At 42.8% G+C, this 22830-nt stretch overlaps 1 protein-coding gene across 10 annotated transcripts in view; it reads right to left on the bottom strand.

The window, feature by feature from the left end:
* Positions 1-19036: 19036 nt before the first annotated feature.
* CELF4 (CUGBP Elav-like family member 4) overlaps positions 19037-22830 on the bottom strand; it is a 698573-nt gene continuing 694779 nt past the window's right edge. For 9 of the 10 annotated variants that reach the window (XM_066180884.1, XM_066180886.1, XM_066180891.1 and 6 more), the window contains one exon: positions 19037-19932. The gene's annotated coding sequence lies outside the window, so the exon portion shown is untranslated. The remainder of the gene's footprint in view (positions 19933-22830) is intronic. The other variant, XM_066180885.1, reaches the window with a different exon arrangement.

The following is a 22830-nucleotide window of genomic DNA, read 5'->3' as shown; positions in this document are numbered from 1 at the left end:
GACAGGGTTTTAAGAAGTAGGTTGTGTGGAATGAGGTAGCTCTGAGCTTTGCTGACAGAGTTATCCCTAGGAACCATATGAAGGTTTTCTGCAGCCACCAGAGCTGGTCTGAATTTTTAATGAATTTGAAAATCATGCCTCAAGCTTGGTATGTTCCAGAGACAGTGTGTAACAAAGAATCACCTCCAGTGAACACCCAGCCCAGAACACGAATATAGGATGTTTTGGGTAAATTCAAGTTTGTCTCTATTCAAACACTGTTGTTAAGAAAATTCTGTTGCTCTCCAGTTTTGGCCATCTGATGAAAGCTTACATGCAAGACAACTAAGGGAACACATTTTAGGCTGAGTGGCTGGCTGGATTTGTGTGTAAGTTTGTAGGTGTGGAGATATAATAAGTACACAAAGACATGTGTCAACATAAAAGACAAAAATTTCTTTGGAATTCTGCTCATCCATCTCCACCTCATTATCATGTTCAGCCTTCCTCTGATGAACTACCTCTGTAGAGCTGTGGTATCTAACAGGAGGGCAGAATATTGTGTGTGTTGTCTATCAGGCACTGCCACTGAGCTGACCTGAATAGTTGTTGTGTATTGGTTTTGTTTTTGCTGTTGCTCCTCAGCTTGATTTTCAGCTTTGTGGGCAACACCATTTTGTCTGTGTTCCTTCAGTGAAGGGTTTTGGGCACACAAAGAGTGTGACAAGTCAGATTATGACCACTGGAGAAGGACAAACCTTTCCTGCTGTAATATTTTTCACAAAGGTCCATTCTGAGTCCTTCTCTATCCTTCAACTCCTTAGTAATCACTAGTAAGAAAAAAGAATTTAATTTTGAGCTTGCTGGACTTGAAGGACTTCGTTATTGGTTGCGCTTGTCAAAGTCCATGTGAATTGCTGCAGTATATGACAAGACTCAGTTTGTGTAAGCAATTCTTCCATCCTCCCTTCCTGTGCCATTGATTCTTTTCCTTCACCAAGTGCCGTTTCCCATTAAATACTGAAATATCTTGCTAGCTAGAAACTTTTTCTGTAAAGTTTTGCTGCTTTCAATTGAACAGCTTTCTCCATTAAAAGTTAATTTGTTTTCAATATTATGGCCTCGTCTGGGCTGAAAAATTGTAGATTTTGCAGGCTGGAAATTTCTTTTTTTTTCCCCTCAGTGTGGTCTGCTATAGAGATGTGTTGGAGATTTGGCTCCTTCCTTCTTTCCCAGCAAAGTTCAAGTAGGTCAAATGTTACCATCGATGCTCTAACTTTATCTTTACTCCTTCAAATCCCCACCAGCCTCCTGGACTTGACTTTACAAGTCCTTTCATGTCACTTCAGACTGTAGTAGGAGGAAGTGAAAATTACGGGCCACAGGCAGGGTTCCAAAAAGTGCTCTCTTTCTCTCTCTCAGAAAGGGGCTGGCATCTTTCCACGGGCCTTCATTGTGTTTTATGGCCATACTACAGTATTTAACAGCATAATTTAGTAAGTGTCGGTACTCTGTCGTGGAGTGTGGAGAAACTGTCTTATTCAACCCCTGGCGACGTGCGCCGATTCAAATAATACACTGTAAGGTAAAGTTAATGTTTTCTGGAAATGGAATCAGAGTCAGAAATGCCCTTTTTGGCCATCAGCATAAATACTGTTGTCATCCTGAACAGCAAGCAGAATTCAAAGCCTTTTGCCCTTACAAGGTGCTCTCTCTCATATTTTAATTAATCCCCCACCAACATATGAAATAATAAAAGAAAATCAAAGTCCTTTCCATGGATTAAGAGTATACCTTAAAAGTATCTGAAGACCTGCTGCAATATAAAATCTTACTAGAACTGTTTCTCACCCTTTTGACTATGGTGCCTCTTCATTCCTTGTGTGCTCTTAATGCTTGGGGGAAGAAAGGTCTGGCTGGGATCCTAGATTGTCATCTGATTTAGGGATGGGAAAACAATGGCTCTTCTGGGCTGTCATAGAGACCATTTCATGTTCACCTCAGCTGTGCAGCTGCCATCTGTGTCTTACTTTGTTTATTAGGGAGGTCAGCTGTCAAATGGAGTAGGATGAGGCAACAGCTGCATAAGAAGCTGGTCAGATATCATCTCCTGAAGAGATTTTAATATGTTTTTCAGACCAGAAAGCTGCAATAGTCTATCATAACTTCTATTTGCCTTACCAGACTCTGTACTTGGATTAAATACCCCAACAACCCAAACATCAAATTCATGTAAAAATCATTCATCACACTTTCAGTCACAATGTCAGGCCTTTCCTGCAGAACTGGTGCAGTTTGGTTTATGCTGTATTGATTTCTGACTTGTAGCCAGCTTTAAGTTGAAGTTTCCTCTGCCTGTCAACCAGGAAGCAGTGGGAGTTCCCTTAGCTTAGAGCTGAGGATTGTGTCTGGAACATGTGAGTAGCTCACAGGTGGTACAGGTGGACCAGGCCTGGTGAGGACAGTCATTGGTGGATTATCCAGGGTTCATCTGGAAAACCACCGATTCTCTACTGGGGGGACCTGGAGCTGCTGTGTGGGGCAGAGTAGTTCCTCATAATGTGCACTGAGGTCCTGGTCCCTTTGCATACCCCAATATTTCTCTGGGTGACGGCTTTTGTACTCACCACTCATTCTACCCATGCTGGTTTTCCTTGACGAGAAACCCAGTCCAGAAAGGAGATGGCAGCAAACCCTGGTCCATCTACCAGGCTGGACAGTGGTGAGGAGAGGGGTTGCATTGGGTTCCAGTCCCACAGCATAAATTGTGGTCATACAAATTTACCTGTGTAGCCTTTAAAGCTTTATTTTGTGAGAATAACAAGGGACGTACTCAGAAGGCCCAACCTGATTTCAGTAGGAGGCTGCATGAGAAAACCACAGAGGTCCTTCCCATCAGTGCTGCCATGATTTGGGGACTACACCTGCTCTCATGAGGAGGTTCAGTGGGTTGGTGTCTATCATGGTAACATAGTCACACGTCTGCACACACCTACAACAACCACGGGAATTCAGAGTCATGAAACATCCCATGTTGGAAGAGAACTAGAAAGTCCAAATTTTTATGGGAAAGGGATCTTAGATGAGATTATCTAGCACCCAGTGGAATACAATGGCATGCTGAACACCTCCAGTGATGGAGACTACCACATTCCAGGGAAGGCTGTTTCGATGATTGATAGTTTTCCCTGTAAAAAATGTCTTTCTTATGTTGAGAATAAACTTCTCCTGGTGCAACTTGTATTTGTTCTCCTCTGTCTTCTCCTGAGGCTCCTTGTGAAGGGTGTCTGTCCTCTTTGTAGCCACTTTAAATTAATAGCATAATTCCTCTCTGGCCTTCACCTGAAATAGTCAAAGCAGGCAGGGTTGTATTGTAACAAGAATGAGCTAGCTGGGCAACAGACTCTCTATTTTTAGATGTGTTTTTTGTAAATCCCAAAACCAGTATGAGGCAAAGGCATATGCCATTTCATAAATGGGTAAAGTGAAGTAATGCAACCCAGAAACGGTGCTGAGCAGCACTGCCACAGGCTAAGCACTGGTCCATAACCTCCTCTCAAGATGGCATGTGGCTTGGTAACTGTCCAGCGTCACCATCTGCAGAGACTGAAACTCAATTGCTGTTAACGAGAATGAAATTATGGTGATATTAGCATAATTAAAATGAGAAAAATCCTAGTTCGGGGATGATTGATACCCCTGGAAAGCTTTGGATGGAGGCAGAAAAGGCAGACTGTTGGCTCAGATGTTACTTACCTGCATGATTTCTCCAGGTGTGGGGGGAAATGTCCTCAACAAAAAAAGCGAAAAAGAAAAAAAAAAAAAAAGCTCAATACGGCTAGTGACTGATATTAAATAAATGATGCATGTTGGCAAAGTGCTAGATGAGAATAGTGGAAAACACATTGTGAAAGGAACCAGAAGAATTGCTGTCATAAATTTCCCCAAACTATTGCAGCCTGAGAGAGGCTTGAAACTGAGTAGGTTACCAGGAGCATAAGGAAGGGGGCTCTAGAAGAAACCCACGGCCCTGTAGGTTCATTGACACAAGTTTTGCCCATGTGTCCACCCTCTTAGAAGAGAAATGCATGGCCAGGGAAATGAAAGTTTGCAGAAGTATGACATTGCCACTTGGGTTGTTTGTCTCTTGGGTTTTTTTATTTGAGGCAGGTTAAAAGAGCTCCAGGTGTTCTCTCTAGAAAGAGAGAGATTAGAAGGCAACATTAATCAAGTTTACAACATATTCAAACAAGTAGATAAAGAGGAAAGAAAAAAATACTCTGAAATGCTTTTGTAATGAATGCATATTTTAGCTGAAGAATTCACAAGGGTTGACATGTATATATGCAAAACTAGGGTTAGAAGACAAAGTGGGATTATTTTCAAAGCTCATAAATAATTTAACTGTTGGAAGAAAAATGGAGAGGTTTCTGTTGATCTTATTGCCAAAGAAATGACTTTAGGCCTGATAAAGCAAAGGGCTAAAGGTATTTTCACACATAAGAATGACGGAGCATAGTTGTTTGTCTACTACACCTTGTCACACCAATCATGGATTTTATTGGGTAAAAGATGGGCATGTTGGGACAGGATATTCTGGCTCCTTTGACACACTAAAATTGCAGCTTCTTGTTGACTTTTGTAAGGTGTTCACTGAAAACAGTTGTAAATATTCCTATTAACTTATTTTGCTGCAGAAGGAGGACATTGTTGAAAGCTTTTCACAACCCCAGTTGGAAAGGCATGGGAGGAGCTTTATAAAAGACCAGCCACTGCAAGAATTTGTGGAGCAGTATGCCTACTTCATTGGTGTTTCCAGTCACCATGAAAATGGTGCCACTTGACAGCAGGGCAGGTCATACAAGAACCTTGTGATCTGTGTACCATGTGCAGTGCTGCATGCCACCCTCCAATCCACCCAGTCACAGTCAAGTTCAGCCACAGTACAGTCACAGACAAACCTGTCACAGTTTAATCATGAAGTGAAATGGCTGAAGATCTCAAAGTCTCTGTTCCATACCATTTTTGTTCTTGCCATGTGATGCTGACCAATAACTGTCCCTTTGGCTCGAATTCCAGTTTTGTCCCTCTTCTATATTTGTCTTTGAATTTATATTTCCAGAGAGTGGGAGAAGCTGGATTGACACCCCTCGAATCCTGCTTTCCTGTGAACCTGTGGCCTCTTAGCCTTAACACACCTCAAGCCTGTTGGCTGGAAGTTGCTGCTGCTCATCTCAGGGTGCACAGAAACACCAGCACTTCTCTCCTGCATGCAGTACCTGACTATGTGTGCCCCCTCTGAGGCTATTTCAAATAGTGAGTACAAACCATGGCTAATCTGTTTCACTTTCCGCTTCACTTGGCTTCTCTCAGTCTCTACCTCCCCAATGAAATTTCCTGGTTTCCACCTGCATGGAAGCTGTTTCCTGATTTAGCCAGGTGTGACGCTTGGCCATGACTATCCGCCTGTCACCTGTGGGACACAGAGGCAGCTCTGTGTGCTTAGGCCCTGCAGGACCAACCACTGAGAAGTGACATCTCACACTTTTCCTGGGTCCCCTGCTGAAAGTGCAAAAAACAGATAACCTGCTGGGCTCATGGGCAGTGATAGGCATCCCTCTGATCCAGGACTACCGAAGACTTTTGCATGATCTGTGTAGAGGCAAAGCATGGTCCAGTCAGGCCAAGTTTGTCCTCTCACCCCAGCTGCAGACCTTCACCTGTTGTTCTTCACTGTTTGTGGGGAGGAAATGCTCCTTTAAATCTGATATGTGAAAACCTGTCCTAAAATTTGACATTTGGTTGTATCCACCCTTCCATGAAAGGAAAAATTCCCCAGTCTCCAGTTAAACTGAACTGTCTTTCAGGCAAATGTGTTTCTTTGTGCGAATTCTTTACTTCAAGAAAAAACAAAACACCTTAAATGTCCAGTATTTCACTCAAACTCGGCACCCTCCCAGCACTGCAAAAGCTTGCTAATCAAGGAGAAAAAATACATTCTTAGTAAAGCTTTATGGTCAGGTTTTTGGGCTGGAAATTGAAAGGTGTAAATAAGCCAGATACAGGATAACTCCTGCTTAAACTACAAAGTTTAATCTGCAGAATCAGGTAGCTCTCTAGCTCTTTATCCAGGTTTGGCTTGGGCTGTTCTGTACAACCCAGAACAGGATATTTGACTGAGTGGGATGCTTAGGCTGGGCAGAGGAGCCTGATGTATGTTAAAGGGTCAGCCTGCTCTCCTCAGTCTTCTATGTGTCTCAGTCTAAATCTCATGTATCATCTTCCATCTCCTATCCTACACTTGGCTGCTTGCTGCTAATCAGCTCTTGGAGTTGTGCACAGGGACTCAGACCCTCTTTGCCATTTGGGCTCTGGACCACGATTAGAGGTGTTTGGGGTAGCTGTCCCTTGGAGTTAGCAGAGTTGGGTCTGGAAAGGAAATTGTCTCATATCAGTCTCCTGCTTGCCAGCTCTCAAAACAAATCAGCCTGCACCCCAGAGCACCCCAAATCTGCTACATGTGCGTGAAATGTGGTGCAAAGTGTAATTTGATGGTTATTGTGAGAAATCTGTGTGGTCCTGCATGTGCTGGAGTTGCTACAGGACGCAGTAGGAACACAACAGACAGAGTGGAAGGAGTTAAAACAAGGATAAGTTGGGCTGACACTTCTCATCTGTGCTTGTGTGCCATTGTAACAGTGGCTGGGGGCTCCTATTGGCTTGGCTTAAAAAAGACATTGCTAATGTTTAACACTTGATGACAGATGGTTCACCAATGCTGCTAGGCCCATTGTCTGACTTAATAGTTCTTTGTTCTAGCTGAAAGAAGGTAATCTTTTCTTGTAGGAGGTGGTAGGAGGATCTGTGTACAATATGCCTCCCGAAAACCATTCCAGTTTAGGAGTCTGTTCTGTTGCTCGCTGAAGCGGAATCATCTCTCACCCTCTGTAGGAGGGATTCACAAAGGAGGCATCACAGTCATGATGCCTCTTTGTGGGTGTTTTGCTATCTGGTAGGACTCACCACACTGGATTAGGCAATTGCATTCTCTGTGCTGTGTATGGAAAAAACCAAAATATGTGATCCGATCTGACCCAAAGGGTGCGGAGAAATTTATAGGGCCTCTCTCTCTCTGGAGGGGGAGAGAGGCACCCATTTTTGGGATGTCAGGCTGTGGTTCCCCACTGGAGAGAGTTAACCTAACCACTCACCAGTTGACAGCAAACCTGCATGTTTGTATCTCTTCTTTTTGAGTGCTGAAAGCAATAGCTGCAACCCAGCAATGACTACACCCCAAGAAAATGCCACAAGAAGCAGATTAAGGAGTACCAAGGTGAGAGCCAGTGTCCTGTACAATGCTCTCCTTCTGTCTCATATGTATGCACCACACCTTGCAAGGCTGCTGCTTACAGGAGGAGGGCATGTGCTTACCTGTACCTGTGCAAGGAAACACCTTTCCCCATCTTGCTTGCTGGAGGTGGTCCATGCTAAGGTCAGCACTTACCAGAGTGAGACACAGAATTCAGGATAGCTCATGAATGCCATGGTGAGAGGATGTTTGCTTTGAGGGTGTTTCTTCCCACCAGCATCTGCTATGCGTTTACTAGTGCTGGCATTACAGAGGTTCCTCAGAGGCAATGTGGGGAAGGTTTCAGGTTGTGTGGGCATTAACAGAAGCCTGCACAATGGTGAGGGTAAGTGTGCAGAGGGATGAGATTCTGAGTGACCTGATCCAGCCCCTACTCAAGGCAGGGGGATTGGACTAGATGACCTTTAAAGGTTCCTCTCAACTCAAACAATTCCATTGAGATACCAGAGTGACCTCATACCCTTAATAAATGAAACACATGGGCTCTGATTTGGGACCTTCTGAGTGCTTTTTGGGGATGTGTTTGCTCTAATGTGAGTGTTACCGTAGTGAGAGAGAAGCTGTGGTATTGAAACCTGTTTTAAGAACTGATTTCCTCAACAAGTAGACAGCAATGTCTATTCCAAAAGACATTTTCAGGCTCAACAGTTGGCTACCTTGAGTTTTCAGCCTATTCCCATTTCACTGGCTCTGGAGTGGCAGAACAGGTCAGACCATTTCAAAGGAGCTTTGCTAAGGGGCATTACTAAGGAAGAGCATCAAGCAGCTTCCTTCTCCAAGGGGTGCAGAGCACAATCTTGCACAGTGTTGCACTGAAGCACCTGATGATGTGTTTCCCCATCTGCCAGGCCCCCTGTGACATGTGAGTTATTTCTGGGATCACAAACACCTTCCATGGTTCTAGGGTTATGGGACAGTCTCTGCCCCCAGGTCATATTTGGGACTGGGAGAAATATGCTGTTGGAAAGTGAAATATTGGAGGTGGAAAAGTCCTGACTTTGCCTTCCAAGGACATTTCCAAACATTATTTTAATATTTGTTATACCAAGGGAAAACAGGAAGAACTTTCAGCCTTATTCAGAGTCCTTTTATAAAATAAAGTTTTCTAATGGACATCTGCCTTGAGTGGGAATGGAATGGAGCTGAGAAGAGGAATTGTTTTACCTTGTGTGGTGCAAAAAGAGAGTGGCTCAGTGCCTACGTCAAGAAATGCTGATAGAGAAAAGTGACTCCGGGAGGGTATGAACTGCTTTTTAGGGACATGAAAATGTGATTATTGATTGAGATGCCTTCATGGGACTCCTCAAAGAATGATAGCAAACCATGCCGTGTTCTTGTACCAAAGATTGCCTTGGGTAAGGGATTGAAGTTTACTATAATCACAGTGGTACCAAGGAGCACATTGGTGAAAGATGAGTGTTTGACCTTTAAACAACCCTTTAGTTTCATGTAATGTGACTTAGCAACTATAAACTAGAGAGAGGAGTCAGCATCAAACATGCTATGGCTTTTGAACCTCTGTAAGAACGTTCTGTGTGCTGGTGCACACAGACATGCAGCTACAGGCTTTCAGGTGGACCTGGCCTCTCTCTTCATTTTCATTGATTCAGATTGTGATGTTTCTTTGGATAGTTGCCTGCCCCACAACAAAGCCCCATGCTGAAACAGACTTGTGCTGCAATTTGTTTTGCTTAACAGCATCTGCAGGGTAAGTGGATGAACTTCTTCTGGAGAGAAGCATGGAGTGTCTCTGAGTGTCATGGGTTTTGTAAAGAGCATATTATTCTATTCCGTCTGGGTGGAGCAGAATTGCTTATCTTTGCCCAAATGGGTCAGTGTCACTTATCAGATAGTGGAGTGCTACTTATCTCTCTTCATTGTTTCACTACTTCCATGGGAATGTCTTCTGCTAATGGACCATTAAGAGCTCATCAATGACATTACACATTACACTGCACTATTGTAAGCTGCTCCACACCGGGAGGAGGAGCCAAATCATCTTAACCTAGATAAAAAGGAGCCACAGTCCCACTAGGTATCCAGATTTCCACCGGATCCCTGGAGGAAGACTGGACCCATCTCACCATTACTGGACCCCTTTTTTTTTTTTTTTTTTCAACAGGACCATCTCTACTCCAACAGAAACACATCTGCCTCTCCAGGAGGCCTTACTTTGGACTGCTTCCAACACCCTGACCAACAGGGTGTCAGGTTGTATTTCTGACTCTGTCAGGGTTTTTTTTCTAGGATTTCTTGTTTGTTTATTTGTTTGCTTATTCTTCTGTACTACAACATCTGTATTTTTATATCCCTAGTAACGAACCTATTCCCAAAATCTCTGCCTGACAGCCTTTTAATTGCAAATTTATGATAATTTGGAAAAGGGGGGAGGGGCTTACATTTTAAGGGAGACTCCAACCCTCCCTGGCAGATACCTGTCTATCTAAACCAAGACAGATTTTGGCGCCCAGTGTGGGGCTAGAGGGCATTGAAAGGAAAAAAGAATAGCAGTTCTTTGGTGACCTAAGTTCTTGTGTATAGAAGCCTTGTTGGACAGCATCATGTGGTCCACTTTTCCCTGTTTTGGGGGGCACGTAGTTGTGGCTGTTCTTCTGCCATTTGCAAGCCCTTATCTAAATATGGGCCCCATAACTAAAGCTACTGTGACTGTCATCCAGGTTTTTTTATGGCTTAATAAGGTAAAGAGCTCATGGATTTTTAATTTCCTCTGGAAGGCAGGCACATGGATTCAGGGCTATCGTACACTAACTGCGTGTTTTTGGAGTTACTTTAACAATGCTACCTACTGCGAGGAAATGACACCGGGGGAGTTTTTTTCCCAACCCTTTACCCACCTTTTTGGGTCTGCCCCACCAGGTTTTGAAGGGTTTAAATCCTCTCTGAATGCTAATGATATCATACAATGGCTGGTGCTGCTAATAAGCGTATTTTATTTAGCATTCAGAGATAAGGGAAGATTGACCTGGATAACCACCCTGATACCTACCCCACAGAATAGGGATGATACCCCAGAGCCTGACTCTGCCCCACAGCCTGCCTCAGAAAGGACCCACCCGGATTGGGTTGAGGTTCTGGTAAAAGAGATGGGCCAGATGCTGAGGGAGTACATTTCCCCAGCTCATGAAAAACCCTCCCCCTGCCCCGAGAAGGCAGAGACTGATGGTGCAGCAGTGGAACCCACAGATGTTACAACAGTCCAGGTTCCAGCTGAACCACAAGGGCAGCCACAGCCAGCAGCAGTCGCCCCTGTGGAAACAAGGAAGTGTAAAGTGAAATCGTCAGATCCTGGTATTAAGGATAAGAAAGGAGGGTCCTCACAATCCACAGAAGAGCCACAGGTTGAGATCATCACTGAGTCCCTGTTGTATGAAAGTCTACGTAATCTGCAAAAAGATATTGTACAACGAGGATGTGAGGCTTATACAGCCTGGCTACTTCGAGTCTGGGACCTTATGGGTACAGGCGTACAACTGGATAGTGCTGAAGCAAGGAATTTGGGACCCTTGACCCAGGACTCAGGTATAAATCAGGTATTTGTAAGAGAGCAAAGGCCCCTTTCCCTTTGGGAACGACTTCTAATGAGTGTGAGAGAGAGATTTGTCCACAGAGACAGAATGCAAGAGCACAACAATAGAATGCACTGGAAGACCCTTGAAGAAGGAATCCAACATTTAAGAGAAGTGGCAGTGTTGGAAGTACTTTTTGGGAGGACCGGACAGCATGATAATGACCCCAACAAGGTTAAATGCACAAGGGCACATGTTGCGGAATCCGGCAGCTCATGGACCATCTCAATACACCACATTCATCGCAACAATTAATGCCGAGGATAACCGAGAGACAGTGGGTTCTGTTGCCAACAAGCTCAGAATTTATGAAAGTATGATCAGTGGCCCAATGCAGGCTCATGTCTCTGCAGTGGTGAAGGAACTCAAAGAGGAGATGAGGGAGATGAAGGAAATGAGAAAGAACAGTTCCCATGTAGCACCAGTGCGAGTCACAGGCCCCATAATCAGAGCCCAACATCCCCCAGCGGGAGAGAGAGGGTACACCCCTCGAGCTGACCTGTGGTTTTATCTGCGAGACCATGGGGAGGACATGGGAGTGTGGCATGGGAAACCCACTTCTGTCCTGGCAGCATGAGTACGTGAGCTCAAGGAGAGAAACGTTAACAGAGGGAGTTCCACTAGAATGAAGGTAGCCTCAGCCTCCCATGAGCAAGCTGCCAGGTATTATGAAGGTGGGAATGCTGTGTCAGATTCCCTCGAAGGAACCTCTACCATGTTTGTCTAAGAAGGGAATAATAACCAGTGCTAGAGGGGCCCTGCCTCTAGCCAGGAAGCGGCACAAGAAAATCGGGTTTTTGGACTGTGTGGATTCGATGGCCTGGCACATCAGAGCCACAAAAATATGAAGTTTTGGTAGATACTGGGTCACAGTGTACTCTAATGCCATCAGGACATGTGAGGGCAGAACCGATTTCCATTGCCGGGGTGACGGGGGGATCACAGGAATTGACTCTGGTTGAAGCCGAGGTGAGCCTGACCGGGAAGAAGTGGCAGAAACTTCCGATTGTGACTGGCCCAGAGGCTCAGTGTATTCTGGGCATAGACTTCCTCAGGAATGGATATTATAAAGACCCTAAAGGACTCAGATGGGCTTTTGGAATAGCTGCCATGGAAACAGAGAACATTATGCAGTTGAACACCTTGCCGGGACTATCAGAGAACCCATCTACAGTGGGAATCCTGAAGGTAGAAGAACAACAAGTACCTGTTGCCACTTTGACGGTGCACCACCGGCAGTATTGGACAAATCGAGATGCCGTGATCCCCATCCACAAGATGATCTGTGAGCTGGAGAGCCAAAGGGTGGTCAGCAAAACCCACTCACCCTTCAACAGCCTCATCTGGCCTGTGCACAAGTCTGACAGAGAATGGAGATTGACTGTGGACTATCGTGCATTGAATGAAGTGACTCCACCGCTGAGCGCTGCTGTGCTGGACATGCTGGAACTTCAGTATGAGCTGGAGTCCAAGGCATCGAGGTGGTATGCCACTATTGACATTGCCAATGCATTTTTCTCCATTCCTCTGGCTGCAGAATGCAGGCCTCAGTTTGCTTTCACCTGGAGGGGCGTGCAGTACACCTGGAACTGGCTGCCCCAGGGGTGGAAACACAGCCCCACCATCTGCCATGGGCTGATCCAGGCTGCAATGGAGAAGGGTGAGGCTCCGGAACATCTACAGTACATCGATGATATCATTGTGTGGGGGAAGACTGCAGCTGAAGTGTTTGAGAAAGGAAAAAAGATCATCCAGATTCTCCTGGAAGCCAGTTTTGCCATCAAGAAGAGCAAAGTCAAGAGACCTGCCAGAGAGATCCAGTTCCTGGGAGTAAAGTGGCAGGATGGATGGCGGCAGATTCCCACTGAGGTCATCAACAAGACCACAGCAATGTCTCCACCGACCAGCAAGAAGGAAACACAGGCTTTCCTAGGTGCCATAGGCTTTTGGAGAATGCACATTCCAGAGTACAGCCATATTGTGAGCCCTCTCTACCTGGTTACCCGCAAGAAGAACAATTTCCACTGGGGCCCTGAACAGCAACAAGCCTTTGCCCAGATCAAGCAGGAGATTGCTCATGCAGTAGCCCTCGGCCCAGTCAGGACAGGACCAGGTGTGAAGAATGTGCTTTACTCTGCAGCCGGGAACAACGGTTTGTCCTGGAACCTTTGGCAGAAGGTGCCAGGGGAGACCCGAGGCTGACCACTGGGATTCTGGAGCAGAAGTTACAGAGGGTCCGAAGCAAACTACACTCCCACAGAGAAGGAGATCTTGGCCGCCTATGAAGGAGTTCAAGCTGCCTCAGAGGTAATTGGCATAGAAGCACAACTCCTCCTGGCACCCCGACTACCAGTGCTGGGGTGGATGTTTAAAGGAAAGGCTCCCTCCACCCACCATGCCACCGATGCCACACGGAGCAAATGGACTGCTCTTATCACACCTGCATTGGAAACCCAAATCGCCCTGGGATTTTGGAAGTAATTACCAACTGGCCAGAAGGTGAAAACTTTGGTCTTACAGTAGAGGAGCAGGAACAAGTGACAAGAGCTGAAGAAGCTCCTCCGTACAACCAACTGTCAGCAGAAGAAACACACTACGCTCTTTTCACTGACGGTTCCTGTCGCATCATAGGGATGAACCGCAAGTGGAAAGCAGCCGTATGGAGCCCCACACGACAGGTTGCACAAGCCACTGAAGGAGAAGGGGGATCAAGTCAACTTGCTGAACTCAAAAGCTGTTCAATTGGCCTTGGACATTGCTGAAAGAGAAAAGTAGCTAAAGCTCTACCTCTACACTGATTCGTGGATGGTAGCCAGTGCTCTGTGGGGCTGGCTGGAAAGGTGGAAAAAGGCCAACTGGCAGCGTAGGGGAAAACCAATCTGGGCTGCTGATGAATGGAAGGACGTTGCCACTCGTGTAGAGAAGCTGCCTGTGAAAGTCCGCCATGTAGATGCCCATGTTCCCAAGAGTCGGGCTAATGAGGAACACCGAAACAACGAGCAGGTAGATCAGGCTGCAAAGATAGAAGTGTCAAAGATAGATTTAGATTGGCAACACAAGGGAGAGTTGTTCCTAGCTCGATGGGCCCATGATGCCTCAGGTCATCAGGGCAGAGATGCCACCTATAAGTGGGCACGAGACCGAGGGGTGGATTTAACCATGGACAGTGTTTCTCAGGTCATCCATGACTGTGAGACGTGTGTTGCAATCAAGCAAGCCAAGCGGGTGAAGCCCTTATGGTATGGTGGGCGGTGATCCAAATATAAATATGGGGAAGCCTGGCAGATTGACTACATCACCCTTCCCCAAACCTGCCAGGGCAAGTGCTGTGTGCTAACCATGGTGGAAGCCACCACTGGATGGTTGGAGACCTACCCTGTGCCTCATGCTACTGCCCGGAACACCATCCTGGGCTTGGAAAAACAAGTCTTGTGGAGACATGGCACCCCTGAGAGAATCGAGTCGGACAATGGGACCCATTTCAAGAACAGCTTTATCAACACCTGGGCTAGAGAACATGGCATTGAATGGATATATCACATTCCTTATCATGCACCGGCTGCCGGGAAAGTTGAAAGGTGCAATGGATTACTAAAGACTGCCCTGAAAGCACTTGGTGGGGGAACCTTCAAAAGTTGGGAAATGAACTTAGCAAAGGCCACATGGATGGTCAACACTCGAGGATCTGTCAATCGAGCTGGTCCTGCCCAGTCTTAACGCTTGCACACAGTGGATGGAGATAAAGTCCCTGTGGTACACATGAAAGGCATTTTAGGAAAGACTGTTTGGATTAATCCTACCTCAGGCAAAGGTGAACCAATTCGTGGGACTGTTTTTGCTCAAGGACCTGGTTACACTTGGTGGGTAATGCAAAAAAATGGGGAAACCAGTTGTGTACCACAAGGAAACCTAATCCTAAGTGAGAATTGAGTGTAAAGGTTCATTGTGTTAGGTATGATGCAGATGGTAATAGAATAAGGGGTGGATAATGTCATGGGTTTTGTAAAGAGCATATTATTCTATTCCGTCTGGGTGGAGCAGAATTGCTTATCTTTGCCCAAATGGGTCAGTGTCACTTATCAGATAGCGGAGTGCTACTTATCTCTCTTCATTGTTTCACTACTTCCATGGGAATGTCTTCTGCTAATGGACCATTAAGAGCTCACCAATGACATGACACATTACACTGCACTATTGTAAGCTGCTCCACACAGGGAGGAGGAGCCTAACCTAGATAAAAAGGAGCCACAGTCCCACTAGGTATCCAGTTTTCCACCAGATCCCTGGAGGAAGACTGGACCCATCTCACCATTACTGGACCCCCTTTTTTTTTTTTTTTTCAACAGGATCATCTCTACTCCAACAGAACCACATCTGCCACTCCAGGAGGGTTTACTTTGGACTGCTTCCAACACCCTGACCAACAGGGTGTCAGGTTGTATTTTCTGACTCTGTCAGGGGTTTTTTTTCTAGGATTTCTTGTTTGTTTATTTGTTTGCTTATTCTTCTGTACTACAACATCTGTATTTTTATATCGCTAGTAAAGAACTGCTATACCTATTCCCAAAATCTCTGCCTGACAGCCTTTTAATTGCAAATTTATGATAATTTGGAAAAGGGGGGAGGGGCTTACATTTTAAGGGAGACTCCAACCCTCCCTGGCAGATACCTGTCTATCTAAACTAAGACACTGAGACAAGCAATTAAATCAGGGATGGTCTGTCTCTACAGCCAGGAGAAGGGTGTTTTAACCTGCTGTAAGACCATGTCTACATTTAGTCCATTCTGTGCTTTAGCCCATTCTGTCCTAGTCTGTGCCTCTACCACAGCCAGAGAGCTGAGTATGGCAAGTACCCATCACTTGGTTTAGGCAGCAGTGTGCTGAGAGCAGTGCGCTGACAGCAGTGCTTTATTTCCCAGCACACCAGTGTAAATGAACCTCCAGTGGGCTGACAGCCTTGTGGTGCTTCCCTGTTCACTGGTGGCTGAACTTGGAGATTTGACCACTTCTTCATCTTGCAGTGTAATGCATGGGGATGTCGTGGGAGAAAGGTCATGGCCAGGCATGGTCTCTCTTGTGTCACTGGTTGTCCCTGCTGGTCCTCGTTTCCAGTTTCCCCAGTTCAGTAACCCCAAAGGGTCTCTGGAAAGTGAAACATTTTTGGGGTATTGACCTAAGTTGTAGAATCATCTTTAATAGTGTTTTCTGGTCTCCCCTTGGGAGCTGATTGCCCTCCAATACTGGATATTTTATCTGGTGTGTATTGCAGGGTACCTGAAACAAGACAAAATCTTGTCTCACAATCATCAGTCAACAGCCCCCAGCTGTATCTCATTGACCAGAAATGTTCCCAGCTGGATGCCCCTGGGGTGCAGCCCATCCTGCTTGGATGACATGGATGTGTTCTTGCAGATCCCTCAGGATGTGACTCACACTGCAGGGACACAGCATCTACCTCGAGCAGGGAAGGGAAGAGCTCTGGGGACACTGAAAGTCACAGAGGAGGGTATGAAAGGTGGCCTGGGAAGAGGGGAGACAATCACGCCGCACCTTTTGTTCTCCCTTTGCTATGCCAGTTTGAGAAATTGAGTCTTCCCTGTTTGCTGTGAGGTTTTCTTCCTTCAAGTAGTGATTTTCATCAGCCCTTCCCCACACTTTATTCTCAACCTAGCACAGGTAAGAGGCCGTGCTTTAAGAGGCCATCTGCTCATCCCTGCAGCTCAGGGCAGGATATTGAATAGCTTCTGGAATAGGAACCTCTTCTTACTGGAAATCTAGTGCTCATTTTCTCTCAGTGACATCTGATACCAGTTCCCACATTTCTAGCCTGCTCTGTCCTCTGCAGAGCATATTCTCTGCTGAAGAGCAGGGATGGGTTTGGTGTATGTGCTCTTCTGTATTTGTCTTTACCGTCAGAAGAAAAGCAAATAGTGACCGTGCTCCCTCATTGAATTAATCATCTTATTTATATTTCATTTATTTCTACTGCCTTGAACAGACTTAAGTAACTGATAGTATTAATAATAGGAGCTCCTACTAACAGAACTCCTTCCAATGGAGTTCAAATTATGGACAAGCACATTAGTCTCATTTAGAGGTGGATTTAGCCTGTACAACTTGTCCAAATGCAGATGTGGCTGCAAGAATCAGGGAGAAAATGTAAAGGCTCCTGATCTCAGCCCCAACCTCAGCTCAGCTGATTTGGTACAGCCATTTCAGGGGAAAGGAAAATAACCATTCAAAAGACATGATGTGAGGGATGCTGAGGAAGAAATGGAGCCTCATCTCTGGAGACTGCTGAATTTCACAGAGTTTTCCCAAAGCAGCAAAAGGAGCAACGTCCCAAGCATTGGCCTCTATACTTCTCAGCATGAAAAAACCATGAGCGTGAAATCAAACAACAGGCTTCAAATGGAAGCTACAATGACACTAATTTGTATGTACCGTTATTTGATCTTCTAACCTACTAGGTTTAAGGTAAACCACACTGGAATATCAAGCAGACATTAAATGAAACAGTGTCATTAATTCAATCCAATGAGATACATTTTATATAACAAAGGGATTTGTTCTGAAACTCAAACAATGTATATTAATGAAAGAGTTGAAATAGATTCATTTTGTTCTCAAAGCAAACACATTAAGAAAAGCCATCAAGAAGTAAAGAACACGGCTTTTTTTTTTTTTTTTTTTTTTTTTTTTTTTTTTAAACTGTGCTTTATTTAGGGCTAAGCTGGAAAGCGTCATTCAATAATTACAGAAGATTACAAGGAGTTTTAGGGAATTGAGAGTGAAAGAGCAGTTGTATGGAACTGCAGCTGCGTTACACATCTGTACTTCCTAGCTGTGGGCTCAGTTTGCTTCAGTCCTTACTCTGGCAAAATGCTCGTTATATCCCCATGAGAGTTTTGGAAGAGTAAGGACTGCACGGTCAGGCCCAATATGTAATCAAAATTAACATTAAAAAAAAAACGGAAAGAAAAAAAGCAACAAGGAAAAACAACAAAGAAAGAAAGTTTGAGATCAAGATAAAAAATACTGAGAAAAACAAACAAGAGCATAAACCAAAAACTATTGTATAACCAAATAAATAATTGAAAGCAATTATCACACTGCTCAATCAATGCAAACAAGTGTGAGAATTATGTAAATCAAGTTTTAAGACTGTGAAAATAAATTATAATAAATATGATATACTTTAAAATATATGTGTTCTTAAATAATTCATTGTTTTTTCTGAGTCAGATTTTTTTAAAGCAATGTCTTATTTTTAACTGCTCTAAAGTCATTTACCAAAGATAAATATCGTGCTTTCATTAAATAGTTTTCCTTGTTTTTTCTCTATCATTACAATTAAAAGTCCTACAAAATATGCAAATTTATTTACAGAAAACAGAGCCAGCATCTTTTTTATTTTTTAAACATCCCCCTGTTTTTCAAAATTCCTTGTAAACAGTTTCAGAAATTCTTCAAAGAGATTGTTTCTTTAGTTTACTTTTATGGTTTTTTTTTTTTAAGTTTTTTTTTTTTGTTTGTTTTTATGTGTTTTTTTGGGGTTTTTTTTGGGTTTTTTTTTTTTTTTTTTTTTTTTCTTTCTTTTTTTTTTTTTTTTTAAGATTAAGGTACTAGGCTAATCCCTTGCCCTGAAGATTTCTAGAGCAAATATGGAAGCTACTGAAGCATAGGATGATGGGAATTTTGCGGACAGCAGATCATGAAGACATGAAGCGTTTAGCTGTGTTTTGTTGTTCAAGTTAGAACTAACGTCTGATAGAAAGACAGCTGTTTTTTTTTTTTTCCCATTTGCATTGTCTACAGAATTGAGTCTTGTCTTGTTTATTTTTTTAATCGCTGGAATGCTTGCAGTTAAAAAAGCTGCCAAAATAGCCATTTTTCTCCTTTTTCTCCTTGATAAATAACAGCATCCAACAGCAATTGGCAGAGAGTAGGAATTTATGCTCAATCTAAACTCTACAAAAATTACAGTTCTACAACATCTTTGTTTTTAGCATTAACGCTAACTTCTATGTAGTATTATTTTTTTTGCCTTTTTATTTTTATGTTGTCTAATTTTTTTTCTATTATATAGGTATTTTAAACTTTCTTTTTTTTTAAATTCTGTACAACTATTAGGACTTTAAATGGGGAGAGTTAGAAGCATTTACAAACCCTTTTGTTTTCCATTTAATATCAACCATCTTTCCTTTCTCTTTTCTATGCCTTTTTATGTACTTAATTATGTATTTATTTATTTACCTTTTTTTGCTTTTCATAGATATCCATCTTACCTGCCTTTGACAACGCAATCCTTGCGTATTATACAGAAAACCATATGAAAGCTTCATAGACTCTAATTAATGTATAACCAAAGAACCTCCCAAAGTATCAAAGAGCTATTATCTTGCCGTTTTAAAAGCATTTAAGCATTTGTAATTTTTTTTTTTTTTTAATGTTTTACATATTTCATATAATCGCTCTCAAAAACTGTTTTAGGAACAGCTCAGAGAAAAGGAAAGAACTTCCATATTTTACATACAGCTACAAGTCTGCGGTAAAAAGTTTTGTCCTTTGGTCCCTATATAGCTAAGGAATGACAGATAAAGATGCTCAGTGACTGTTACCATGGGTCTTGCATGGTAACTGCATCCTTGGTGGCAAACAGGCACTCCTTTGCCAGAATCCAGGTTTGCATCTCCTGTTTGAAGAAAAGCCGCTGTGGTGATATCAGTGTCTCTTCAGAAACCCCGGTTCATCTTCCTCCTGCTCTGATTTTACTTTATGTGTTTGTTTTCAAGCGTATGTCCTTCGAAGTCAGCAGATGTGATACTTTTCTTGAAGAAATGTTACAGTCTAAACAATCAAAGAGAGAATAGGTCTGAAGTCTTCAGCTTGACTGATATTTGCTGATATGTCAAAGGTGTAATCCAACAGTTCACTTTTTTTTAATATATATATATACTTTTTTTTCCCTAAATGTGGCCCATTCAGCTGCTGCCCTAAAAAATGAAGAAGATCATTGCAAATTAAATCAAAAAGGGGAGAAGGAAGTAGGAAAGGTGTGGGGGGAATATTTGAGACAGGAGGGGGAAAAAAGACCTAAAAATAAAAATGAAATTAAAATCAAGCCTGTTCTTTTGGCCCAATCCTGCTCCCGTTGAAAGTAATGGATGTTTTCTTCTCCCTTCAATTGGGACAGGATGGGGCTTCTGCTTTGGTGTTTTGCTTTTGAAGGCCTTGGCTCTGATTCTGCTCCCACTTAACATCAACAGAAGAATTCCCCTTGATTTCAGTGGGAACTGGATCAAACCCAAAGTAAGCAAGGTAGTCACGATCATGATAAAGAAAAACACAATTGTTACTATTAGTGATAATAACAGTAAATAATAATAATAATAATAATAATAATAATAATAATAATAATAATAATAATAATAATAAATCAAAATAATATCAGGGCGTGTCTATGTAAATCTGTATAACTACACATGTGAAGACAGCGGCATTTTAATTATTTTTAAGTGCCACTTTGCAATGCCAGATCACAATCTTGCTTGGCAGGCTTTTGTAGGCTGAAAGGCATCAGGAATGGTTAGTTCTATATTTTAATGGGGTGCCATCTTTGACAGTGAATGCACTTTGTATGGAGACGTAGCTGCCAATAACATCTACTCCTTTGTGAATGTCAGAAAGTAGGACTTTGAACAGGCAATTTACAGGAGGTTAAATAAAAAAGACTGTTAGAATAAACTTTTTTTGGGGGGAAAAAAAGTAAAGCTAACATTTCCTAAATAAAAAAATTATTAAAAAAAATATAATCATGATCCGACTAGGCTTGACATTTAAGTAGGATGCTTAATCATTAAGGATTAGCTCTTATCTCCTTCTAGCAAGCAGGTTCTTCTTATACACTCGGTGATTTATTACATCAAGAAACTTAGAAACTGCGAAAGGTCCACTCTGGTGGAAAAGTGTCATGCGGAATATCAATCCATGCTGGCAGGTTTTCACACTGTTGGTTCAACAAACAGCAAACCGTACACAGCAGTCTAAACAATTACAACACCAAAAATAATAATATAATAAAAAAATAAAAAACACTCGTCAAGGACCCTTTTTCAGTTGTAAACAAAAAGATGCATTTTGCTTTTTGATCTGGATGGGTTTTTTTCCCACTCAATCCCTCCCTCCCTCTAAGCAATTAATTTTTGCTGGAGTTGCTGTAATACGGCACCTTAGAATTCGGAATTCTTGAAAAGACATACAATGAGGCTTTTCTTGGGGTTGCTTTTTTTGATTGCTATAGTTTGCAAACTACCATTACTATCATTAGTCTTTTTAGTTTTGATTTGGTTTTTCCATTTTTGTTTTTTCTTTTTTTTTTTTTTTTTCTAATTTTTATAAAGTGATTTGAAATATCCTAAGGGGAAAAAAAAGGTGTCAATTGAAAAAGGCCCCAATTCTCCGGAAAAAAAAAAATAATCACAAGATTTTCAGTGCAAAAAATTAACCACACATTTTTCTCTCTATTTTTTTTTCCAAATTATCTGTAGTTACAACAATCCCATTTTTTTTTCTAAAGAATTAGGAATCCATCTTTTTTTTTCCTTCTATGTGACATCTAAAGAAGCATAAAACGCTGACGAGAAATCAAACGACAAATAAAGAAACCACTGCAAGCACCAAAACAAAACGAAAATGAGCACAGCAAAAAATTGTGGCAGCACAAAGTCAAAAAAGGCACATGTGATCATGACTGGCCAATCATCAACTGATACAACATCCAAGAAAAATGCTTCAATCACGGCACCTGCACGAAACTTGACGGCATGTCATGCAACCAATTCTTAGCTTGTTACATGACGCCATCATGTCACACTTTCAACTTCGAGTTGATTTGAACTTACGGCCTGGGGAACTGTATTCTCCACTTTCATGTCATTACGAGAACTTTTTTCCTAGCTCAGCGCGAGACTGTGGTGGATTTGACTGGCTCTTGGTTGGAATTTGATTGAATGACAAAAGAAGAAAAGATTTTTTATATATATATATTTATATATAGTGTGGAAAAAGAGAAAGGTGGGGAAAGAAGATATATATGAAAATAATAATTAAAAAAAAGTTACAAACACAGCATCAATCAAAAAATTCTAATGGAAATACTTGCCATTAAACTATAGAAAACGAAACAAGAATGAGAGCAAAACAAACCAACTGAACAGAAAGAAAAGAAAGGTAAAGAAAAGAAAGTAAGGAAGAATAAAAAAAGAATAAAGAATGGAGGAGGCCTAGCCAGAGACACACACATAAAACACACACTTAAATGTGGACACACGGTCAACAGCAAACAGGAACAGAGCGTGATGGAGTGGCTGCTGAGGAAAGCATGCACTGAATGGATGAGCGCAGACACAGATTGGTTTGCGGAGTCTGGAAAATAAGTACATCCACTGCCAACCAGAATGCTTTCATTAGCACCGGCCTTCCCCACGCCACCCCCAGCTTCCTGGGCTTTGCTGGATGGCTGGCCAGAGTCCTCTGGGAGCCTCTCCACTGCCCCAGATCGACTCTGAAGCAGGTACCATTCTAATTTGGTTTACATCCCAAGTTTAAAATCGTGGGGGAGTAATAGGCCGAGAGCTGCATTGGCTACTGAGAATAAATAAATTGAAAAAAACCCCAAAACCCAAACGAAACAATGAAAAAAGAAAACCAGAAAGGAAAGCAGCTACTGCTGGTTGCTGCATGTCCATTTAGCAGTTCACAGGACGGCGGGCTCTGAAACAGCAATGCTGATATGGTGTGGGAAGCAGACTTGTAAGAGGACTTGGATGATACAATGGTCCCTAAATCAGCATCATTAAAAGAAGGACATTTACTCCTTTGGCATTTAGCTT

Source organism: Chamaea fasciata, unplaced genomic scaffold, assembly GCF_029207755.1.
Source record: "Chamaea fasciata isolate MVZ Bird 193981 ecotype frontalis unplaced genomic scaffold, bChaFas1.0.hap1 SCAF_4, whole genome shotgun sequence".
NCBI classification, from domain to species: Eukaryota; Metazoa; Chordata; class Aves; order Passeriformes; family Sylviidae; genus Chamaea; species Chamaea fasciata.
This window is presented reverse-complemented; position numbering and strand designations above follow the sequence as displayed.